This window comes from Pteronotus mesoamericanus, unplaced genomic scaffold (genome assembly GCF_021234165.1).
Source record: "Pteronotus mesoamericanus isolate MK-2021 breed Mesoamerican mustached bat unplaced genomic scaffold, CSHL_Meso_final scaffold_582, whole genome shotgun sequence".
In the NCBI taxonomy this organism is placed as follows: Eukaryota; Metazoa; Chordata; class Mammalia; order Chiroptera; family Mormoopidae; genus Pteronotus; species Pteronotus mesoamericanus.
In genome coordinates this window covers 2,355,947-2,367,084 of record NW_026555323.1, presented here as the reverse complement: position 1 = coordinate 2,367,084, position 11,138 = coordinate 2,355,947, and the positions used below count along the sequence as shown (strand labels likewise).

Genomic DNA, 11,138 nt, shown 5'->3' with positions numbered 1-11,138 from the left:
ATTGAGTTCTGTCTCATTTCTCTTCTTTTTCAGAACATTACCTGTCTATAACCGCACTTTTTCCTCTCAGTTGCTGGTTAGAATTATTTTGCAAGTTGGAAAATATGCAGTTTTATTTCATTTGCACCAATGTAATAGATTAATTAGGAGACAGTAAATCTCTTTAAAAGTGAGCCTTCTTATACAACAACAGGTATGTCTTTTTTTAATCAAATTTTTATGTTGGGATCCTGCTACTATGGGTTTTATTATGTTCAGGCATTTCAGTTTTGTACTGATGGGGATTATACATCTAGTTTGTTTTTATACTGATGAAAGCCCTTTTTATATACTTCTCTGGTATTTCAGTAAAATTCAAAAAACAATGTAGGTATTTCCAGAAAATGTATGGAGTGCCCTTGGTTATTTGATAATGTTGTTTTAATGTACTTAGACGGATTATTTTAGGGAGGTTCTTATTGTAGATTTTTAACCAAGTTTATTGATAGGTTTAATAAAATGGCTTTGATGTATTTCCATTGATTGTGTTTGTAGTTACAATTACTTTTTAGGTTATATAATAACTTGACTAAATTGTGTGTATACAGACTATTATAATTGTTAAAATTTTATTTGCAATTTCTGAAAAGGCAATTCTAACGAACAGTCTTTGACAGTTTTGTGGTGTTGTACCTGGTTTACTCTCACTGTTGAAGATTTTAAGTCTTCAGTACATGCTGGAAAAAAGTCAAGCATTTATTTAATTTTTTGAAATTTGAAAAGTTGTAAATCAGTATAGTTTAAAAAATACATTTTTCTCCAACCTTACTCTGTTACAATAACGAAACCAGGAAATTACTAACGATGTACTGTTCTTGACCACACCTTGGATAGGGACAGAATTTACATTTGGATTCCACATTGCGTGTAGTTGTTACAATCTCATTAATCTTTTGATTTAAGACAGTTTGCCCACTTTGATTTTCATGAGCTTGACACTTGGTTAGAATAAAAGATTTGACCATTAATGTCCCTCAGTGTGGATTTGCCTGATGATTTTGTCATTGAGATTAAGGTTGTCTATTGTTGACAGAGCTTCGGCAGAAATGTTCCCTTTTCAGTTCATTGCTAGGGGCACATAACAGGGGACTAGTGACGTACTTGGAGGGAAGACACAGCGAATGCCCTTTATTATTTCAGCCTTGCTCTTTCTTGACTGAAATAATACACTGGTATTTGCCAAATTGTTATTTTTTAAAAGATTTTACTGATTAATTTTTAAACAAGGGAAGGGAGGGAAGGAGAATTAAGCATCAATGTATGGTTGCCTCTCGCATGCGCCCTACTGGGGACCTGGCGTGCAACCCAGGCCTGTGCCCCGATCGTGAATGGAACTGGGACCCTTCAGTTCCCAGGTTGGCACGCAATCCACTGAGCTGTACCAGCCAGGGCCCAAATTGTGATTTTTCAAAAGGAGTTCATACCTACATTTTCGTAACTAAAATTTTTTATGATGTTCCTTCTCCCCCATTTAATTTTTCAATTATTTCCATTTGGCCTGAAAGATTTTTATAAAGTTTTGTATTAATTTATATTTGAGAGAGAGAAACCATTTTTGTTCCACTTATTCATACATGGATTGGTTGATTGCTGTATGTGCCCTGACTGAGGGTTGAATTCACAACCTTGACGTATGGGGACAATGCTGGAACCAGTTGAGCTACCTGGTCAGGGCCTCAGGGATATTTCCTTTACCGGGGGATAAAATTCATTACTTTCTATTCTCAAATGGTCCTAAATTGGACCATTCAAGCCTCTCACATGGCTTCTGCCCCATCCTTTCCTGAACTTTTGGCCACAGAGTGTCCAAGTTCATTTTACCTGACTTCCGTTTGACACCAGCCATTTCCCGGCGGGTGCCTGGTTCCTCTTGGGGATTGGTACTTAGCAAGATACTGATCAGAACTCCATTTTTCAGGGCTGAATAATATCCCATCGTATGCATGTGCCAAAGTTTACCTGTCGATGAACACTTTTCTTTGGTGAATAGTACAGCTGTGTGTCCAAATTGTGAGTGATGCTGTTGTGAATATTGGTAGATAAATGTCTGATTCCCTGTTTTCATACCCATTGGGTAGATATATGGGAGTAAAAATGCAAGGAGCCATAGTTCCATGTTTAACTTACTCATTTTTAAAACTTAAATTTTGGGGTGACAATGGTTAAGAAAATCAGGCTCTATTCTTTTACATAACGTATGAAAAGTTTTATACTTACAGAAAATACCAATATTTTGCCATATACTGTAAATTCGCCACCAGTGTATTTCAATTCTAAATTTGTGTACAGATCATATATTTAAATAACTGCTTTACCATATTCCTACTGTTAGCAAGAATCTCTTAGTTTCTTTTAAAATAAGTCCTGATAAAAATTTTCAGCTGTCCCAAAGATAACAGTTTGAAGCAATCTGTGCCTGAGTTTTTACCATTCATACTCATCCAGGCCGTTTTTATCTAGGCCTCAGCCGTCTCTGCTAATTTATTCCCACTCATAAACCTCTTAATCTCTTTTAGAGGACATTTTCTTTGCTGTTTTAATATTTTTCAACATAGCCCTGCCTGGTGTGGCTCAGTGGATTGAGCACTAGCCTGCACACCAGAAGGTCGCTGGTTCGTTTCCCAGTCAGGGCACATGCCTGGGTTGTGGGCGGGGTCCCCAGTAGGGGGAATACGGGGGGCAACCACACATTGATGTTTCTCACCCTCCTTCCCTTCTGTCTAAAAAATAAAGTTTTTAAATATATAAAAATTATGTGTTGTATACTATGTTAAATATATTAAAATAGTGTTTTTACACATTTGATTTTTTAAAATTAATTTCATTTGTAACAATTTTTATGTTACACTTGATTTTTACCCCCCACTATCTATAGGGTCTCCAGTGCATTTGGGTAAGTTCATGGTGACACCCAGTGTGAGGTTTTGTGTCTGTCCCTCTCTCCCCCATGCATTCACACACATGCTTACGTACACATTTGCAGACTCTGTAAATAACCTTTATAAACCATAAGAGTAAGTTTACGTGGATGTAACAAAAGTACAGCTTATGTAAATAATTCCGTGTTTAGTGACATGTTAGTCTCCAATGTACAGAGCTCTGCAATTGATACCATGAGCAACTAGAAACTCACTATGGATCTGTATCTCTTAGTTTAATCTAATCTGACTACTGATGTACTGACGTTAATTTTTTCTTTCATGTCGAATTTCATGCTTTCAATTTTCCATGAGCCCATGCTCATGGAATTTCTTAAAATACATCCCAAATAGAATCTGAATGCCATCTCTCTTTCAAGAGATAAAAACCAAGACCTAGTTTTCTTTTCCACTTTTTTCAGAGCGTATATCAACATATTAATATCTGGGAACACCTGTCTTTTTCAAGCATAATCATGCAGGCTGCTGAAAGACATAAATAATTTCATAGTGTATCTCAGTAGAATACCCATTGCCATCTGTGGAATATTTTCCTAATCCTAGTTGTGTTACGTGTTTTAAAATAGTTAACATTCAAATCAGCATTTGGAAGAGTCGTGCACTCTCCATTTGGTTGGTTTACGGTTTGATTTTGCAGATGGTCTTGGTTTTTACTTTTATTCTTTGACTTCTATTTATGGAGGAGATCAGACTGTTTGCCCTGTAACAGTTTTATTTTTATGTCCTGGATACGGTAGAGAGCAACCCTGTGGTAGTGTTTAATATATTCCTCAATTTCCTGTGGTATTTTTCATTTAGATTCGTTTTATTCTTTAATCAATTATTATAAGCATCTTTTTGCTCACCAGTTTATTACAATATTGAATCAGCTCAGTTTTGACATTTTTATCTATAAATCATGACATCTTTATTTCATTACTTGCACGTTTGCTCTAAATAAAGATTACTGAAAATGAGTAATTTCTTCAATTAAGTAAGAACTTCAAGCTTAAGCTTTTAATTCAAAAGGGTATATAGAATGAATGCTCTGTTTTGTTTATGATGTCTCCAGTCGTGGTTAGTATAAATGCATATATTGTAGTCTATAGACAGAATTGTAAAGAAACTTGATATACTAGTAATTCAATTACGCAACAGAATAAAACATTTTAAGTTGAAACAAAACTTTAACTTCTCTAACAATTGATTAAAATGTACATTCAATTAATACAATTCACTTTTACAAGTTGAAATTAAATGAGTTATTTTTTTCTCAGCCTTTGTAAAATTAGTCTCCATGTGTGTATATACTAAATAGTTGGTTTTTATTTAATTTTTCATGTTGAATTTTCCTTTTAAAAATGTTTTACTACATAGTCATTTGTTACCTTTAGTCATTCTCACTACATTGTTTTGGAAAGGTGCACTTTGGTTCACTCTTGCTTATATCTTTAAAAAATAGTCTGGATTATATTTAGCTTTTGAACAAGGTGTGAATGTAATTTTGATATCTTAAATGTTAAAGATGAAAATGTTACATTTCCCTATCTTACGTAAATAACAAAATATAGTTACAGTAGTCAACTTTGAGTTCTTAAAGTGGCTGCTGTTGAAAATCACCTTGTTTTATAGCTTCATAATATCCTTATAAGTACTTTATTGCTAGGTTTCCTCATCAGTAAAGTGAGGAGAAAATACACATGTCTTGGGGCTTCTAAGTACTCAGCGCCCTATTAATTAGAGAAAAAAAGGCCTGGCCTGGCTCATCACAGTGCCTTATTTTGTGACTAATAACTTGTGGTGATTCCACCAATATTGTAAGCCGGTCATTCAAGTGGGATATGGGACTTCGTGTAGAGTAGGAACGGAAGAGGAGTTGGCAGTGGGTTCTGAATGTTCATACTTTGTATGTAATTAAAAATGTGTTAGTAGTACATGAATACAGTAATGCAATAAGACAATTGAATGAGAAAACAAGTTAAATCAAGTTAACTGATTATTGTGGGTTAGGGTTAGGGAGGCGCAATTTTACAGGAATCGGTTTAATATGCAGCCAAGATATCATGAACTTCTTATTTATCAGACCAGCAGTTGCAGATATTTGGTGGAATCAAGCAGAATATGATGTTGGGAATGCAAAATGTGATGATAAAATGATTTACGTGTTCTTACCACTATAACCGGCTTCATTTCTCAAGTCCTCAGTGGCAACTGAAACCATACAGGGCTGAAAACAGTTTTGTGTGATAGAGCCAACTCTAGTGAATTCACAAGAACAGTTTTTCCTAATTTTGAATATTGAAAACTTTGGGATTTTTAGGAGGTTGATTAAAGAGTGAATTTTATTGTGTGTTTTTTAATGGTCGTGTATATGTATCACAATTTTTCCATATTTTTCACAGTTTTAACTGAGGTGGTACCAGTTTAAGAAGTGAGACCTCTTAGATGCTGGCATTTCTAGATCCAAATTCTAGTCTTGTTTATCATTTCTGTGGAGTTTATCTTCAAAAATGCTGGTAAGAATAATCAGTAACACTGGTGTACTGTTTGTTTATTTTTGGCCACTTTGATGTGGAATCTAATTTTGTTTGTAATATTTTAAAATCTAAAACTAGTGAATTCCATAAAACATAAGGTTGTCAGATTGTAGGTGGATGGCTAATTACATACCATAGGTATAAAAAGGCGCTTAGTTTTTGATTTAGTGTTGATAAGATTGTATAGATTTTGATGGACTACATTTACCTCCTCTCACCATAGAATATGATATTATCTACATGGACTGTAATCTCTACACTCAGTTTTAAACTCATTTAAATATTAAATGTTTCAGAATGAGTCCATTAATGGTGGATGGATAAAGGAAGAGAAGGGAAATTAGGCAGGTGGGGGAAATGTGAAAGGGGTATGAAGGGACAGGAAGCACATCGATTAGGAAGTAGAATTGGCTTCAAATATTATGGGTCTAGTGAAAACAAAAAGTTGAATTTTATGTCCAGATGCATGAGTTAGAGTATTGCTAATATTAGTGGGTAGACAGGGTAGAAGTCAGTTCTGAATATCCTTTCATTTGATGAAGGAATGAAGATTGTTCAAATATTTTTCAAGCGTTCCTTTTTTTCTTTCTTTTATCTCACAAGCATCTTCCATAAGCAAGGACCAAAGAGATTGTGAATGCAGGTAAGAGCATGAAGGTTTATATTCTGAATTTCAGATGCTCCCTTGGCTGTATTGATGATGGATTAGGTTCTTGTCTGTGTTCCTTGACACTATTTGTGTCTTCATTAAACCTACCATGGAGTCCATATGGTTATTTTGAGGTTACAGATTAACCCAGGACTTTAAGAGTTGTCTTTTGGTTGTCAACAAGACTTAGAAGTCAAAATACAAGTGTTTTTAAACTTAGTGCCAGCCTTAATTGCCTAAGAAGCTTCCAGAAAGGCAGGGAGAGAAGATAGGTGGATACTATCCTAATGGGGTTTGGGTTTTTTTTGGAAAGATATCCGTGAAGTAGTACATGATTTGCAGAGCATATGAGTTACATATCTTTATGCCATCGTTTTATTTTTCCCTCCCGAACTGAAATATGAGAGAAAGTGAGAGAAGAGATGGCGGCTTTAGGAATGCATTTGTTGAGCGGCATGCGCGTAGTCAGGCATACAAAAGGGGGTGTTCACGGGACAGTAAAGGAGCCGAGGACGGGAAGGACATTTAACGTGGCTCTGGGGCACCCAGGATTTGTAGCTTGGAGACACTTAGTGTCAGGGTCCTGGGAACCGCCCCATCGAGGAGCAGTGAACCCCCTGCCTGGTATTTCCATCTGCAGCGTCTCCCTCTGTCCCCTCCCAGGTCGTGACCGTGCGGACGACAGCACCCTAGACGCCTGCTGAAGTGGCTGCACCCACAGCGTCGCCCAGATGCTGTCATGATCCCCCCCTTTGGGAAGCTGACTGTGTCTTTGTTTCTCAGGAATAGGACTGACCTGCTGTTTGGCAAGTAATTGCCTGGAATGTTGTTAAGGACTTCTCTGTGCTCTGAACCTTGCGTGTGATTTCATTTATTGTTTTATTTGCTGCCACTGGGTTTTTCAGATCAATGTTTTAATTGACCCATGGGAGTGAGATCTGGGTGTGGTAATGAATTATGCGGCACAGGGACACCTGGGTCACATCCCAGACAACAGCCAGACTTCCACAGGCCAAGTGTCTCCCATGTGCTATTATGGTACCATTTTTCAGAGACTTTGTTCTTTATTTGAGTCATGAACCCACAGGTGTTAGCGAGGTCCCAGACAAGATCCTTTTATGGCATCAGTATCACATGCCGGACATGACTGGCTTGTACCCTTTTCATTGGACCTAGGAGGTGTCCTTCTAGACTAGGATTTGGAGTTGACCTCTTCCCATTGTCTCCTCATTAGATGTGCCCGCCCTCACCACTGGGGTCGTGGGGGAGCCAGACCCTTATACTGCCATTGGGCGCCCCGGTGACGCCATCTTGCAGAATCCACGGCTCCTGCATTTTCTTGGCATCACTGAAGTTTTCTTTGGGATTGTAGTGAAAAATGCGAGGTAACAGATTCCACCGTTACCTCCTCTGTGGTGCCGATTTTCATTTGTTGTGGGTGTAATACAGATGCCTGAGTTCACGCTTCAGTTGTGACTGTCCCGAGGGAACTGCATCGCCCAACCTGTCTCAATAGACCTCCTTGACACCTAGGACTTTGAACCAGGGCCACCAAGAACGAAGGGTTATTCAACAATCTAAAGGAGTCCATGTTGTTCATCTTCCATTTTTAGTTCCTAGGGGGGACAGTAGTTAACCATTGGCGGTATAGTGGTCAGTAACTTGACTCAGCTTATTTGAGTTTATGTTAGATTTCTTTTACAAATGTGCTGTCATCGTGGTATATATTTTGCAGTTTGATGTTTGTAATATCTTGATGTATTTTCAAACCAATAAGTATAACTTATTTACAGGATTTTGATGGGGTGTAAAGTATATTTACCCTGTGGGGTCCGTCCATTTCTCTGTTTGGGAAATGCAAGCTGTTTATTCTTTTTTGCTACTGAATATAATATTGTGATGTATATAATTCTAGTCATGCCCTTGTGCTCCTGTTTCTACAAAATAGATTTCTAAATGTGGCAATTGGAAGTCACCAGTTCTGCATGCCTTTGATTTCAGTAGATGTAAAATCGCCCTTGAAGTGTTTCCCAGGCCCACGCACATCGGTTGTGCGAGGGCCGTGCTGATTTTCCTGAGAAGTTGAACGTGAGGGGCGGTATCGGTCCTTTAAGATTTCAGCCAATCTGATAGGTGAAAATGCTACTTTTAACCTACATCTAATTTAAACACTAAATGGCCATGGATAAAGTAGAGCAAATAATGATAGATGATTTATTAACCACCAACCATTAGCCCTCGTTTCCTTTTATCACAAGAGTCACCCTGATTGTCGGGGACAGACAACATCGACCTTTTCAAAATAAGAGGATATTCGGGGGGGTTTGTATACTTCCTGGGAATACTTTCTACTAGTCCTTATTTCTTTGGCTTCCTAGTTTTGAAATAATTTTAGATGTAGAGTTTCAAGAATCATACAGGGGACTCCCATATACTACTCTGAAAAGTAGGGGTTTTTTCCCTAACTATTGTGTTCTCTTTCTCTTACTTTACTTCCCTCCCTCTCTCATCCACACCCACTCTGCCCTCCCCTCATTTGTTCTGATTTGATGAATTCTTTGTCAGTAAGTTGCAGATATTGTGCCTCTTTAGCCCCAAAAGCTTTAGCATTCACTTTCTAAGAGCTTCGGAATCCTTTTACATTAACCCTGGTAATTTTATCAATTATAAAATTTATCAGTAGTACAAACATAGTACATTCCTATGTAGCCCATAGTCGGATTTTAGCAGATGTTCTAGTAATGCTATTATTTAATAATGATGATGATTAATAATCCTCGCCTATGGATATATTTGTCAATTCTAGAGAGAGGAATAGAGAGGGAGAGAGACATCGGTGAGAGAGAACCAGATCGGTTGCCTGTTACATGTGCCCCCACTTGGGCGCTGAACCCACAACCTAGGCATGTGCCCTGACCGGGAATCGGAACCTGTGGCCCTTCAGTTTACAGGATGGTGCTCCAGCTGAGCCACACTGCCCAGGGGTGTAGTCATGTTCTTTACAACAGTTTCTCCCTTCGTTCAAGACCCAGAAAAAGGATCCTGTATGAAATTCAAGTGTCATGTTTCTAGTCTTGTGGAATCTGCAACAGATCCTCATTTGTTGTTAGGTCTTGGTGACGTGGGTGTGTTTGAACAGTGATGGCTTCTAGTTCTTAAGAACATCTTAAATTTTGAATTTTCTCCTGTTTCTTCAGCAGAAGGATTAAGTTACAGTTTGGGCAGGAGTGCTTCACAGTTGTCGTATGTCTACCTTGGTGATTCACGTCAGGTGGCAAATGATGTCCCTTTGTCCTGTTACTGGTTCCATCACCTTTGATCCCGTGGTGTCCCCTAGGTTTCTTCTGCCCTTTCAAGTTCAATTTCTTTGTCATTCATACGGATTCTGTAGGGAGATCATTTGAAGGTATAGACTGTTCTGTCGGGTCACCAAACTTTGACACGATGGTTTGAGGAGCCACAGGTATATCTAAGACTCGAAGATTTTGCGCCATCTGATACTGGGTGTGTGCGCGAGTTGGTGTTCTGCCTTAAGGAGGAGGTGGCGTACGCTGGGTCATGAGGAATGAGTGGATTGGCGACCCCCCAGGACAGGCAAGGACAGGGTCATCCGAAGGGTTTAATGAAATTTGCGTCTAAACTGTAGTGGGGAATGCGAGGGGCACTGAGAACTAAAGAGGTGGAAAATGAAGGACATTGCTGTGACGAAGGGACAAGAGTGTGTTGTGGGCGATGCGTCCCAGCGGGAGCTTGTAGCGGTGCCGTCGCGGTGGCAAGGTGCTCAGCGGTGTCCTGAGCTGGCGGCGAGGCCTGGTGGCGAGTTCAGGGGTAGGTTCACTCTAGATCGACAGTCTGCCAAGATGGTAAGTCAGCAGGGATCCTTCCTACTTTCATTATTTCTTTTTAAAAATATTTATTAATTTTTAGAGAAAGGAGAAGGGAGGGAGAGAAACATGGATTGGTTATATCTCTCACACCCCAACTTGAGGACCTGGCCCAGAACCCACACATGGGTTCTGGCCCAGAATTGAACCAGCGACCTTTCAGTTTGCAGGACGATACCCAACCCACTGAGCCACACTGGCCTGGGCTTGTTTGTTATTTCTTTGTTAAGTTTTCATAACTGATGAATCATTTGCACACACACACAAAAGCAACAGGTTTTTCTGGTAAATGGTGTAACTACGAGAGGACAGTAAGTTAATTCCAAGGGAGAGCTATCTAATTGGGAGAACATGCTAGTTCCGTTTATATATCATGGTTGAAATATTCTCTGCTGCATTGTTCTACCTACTTCTTCATATAGGATCATATAATAATCCTGTTAGCTTTCTATAATTTTTTTACAAGATAATTAAACTCTAGAATTGAGATGTCATTTATCATCAAGAATTCTGTTTTCTTCCTTCAACATGTTTTTTCTTCCATGATGTCTCATTTACCCTTTTCCAAGGTAGTGTCCTCACTTAGTAGTTGGGGCAAAAGTCATTGCCCTGCTCAGTGGGTATATTTTATTCGCGATTAATATGTCAGCTGCTTTGGGTTTCAAAATTGCCAAATTTTGATTTCTGCAGTCCTCAAGTTGGCCGTATTTTTATAACTAAAACAAGTCAGGTAGGATATAAACCACTCCTGGTAAATGAGCCACACTGGGATTAAGGAGGGAAGTGACATGTTTATTTTGATAGTCGGGTCAAACATCGTGTGCTCAGTTGGTCGACGTTGGAAGTGTGGAGAAGTACTGAGATCCAAGATGTATTTTGAAAGTGGTGTCAGTCTACTTCATAAAGTAGACTTTATGCCATAAACGCTACCGGGAGAGATGAGAGTAGAATTCAGATGAAATCGGGTACAGTCAGGGTCGTAGGACCATAGACGGAGAGTAGAATTCAAATAGGACAGCGATGGCTTTCAGCTGCTGAATGAAGGGTGTCACCATTTACCAGGCTGGGGAAGGAGGCTGGGTTTCTTTGAAGGATAAGAAAGAGGTCTGTT

General features: G+C 38.8%; 1 long non-coding RNA gene across 1 annotated transcript; it reads left to right on the top strand.

Moving 5' to 3' along the window:
• Window positions 1-41: 41 nt before the first annotated feature.
• On the top strand, window positions 42-6,138 carry LOC129061245 (uncharacterized). The gene is made up of 3 exons (XR_008528125.1): window positions 42-193; window positions 5,360-5,473; window positions 6,098-6,138. It is a non-coding gene; the product is annotated as an uncharacterized LOC129061245 (long non-coding RNA).
• Window positions 6,139-11,138: the final 5,000 nt, after the last annotated feature.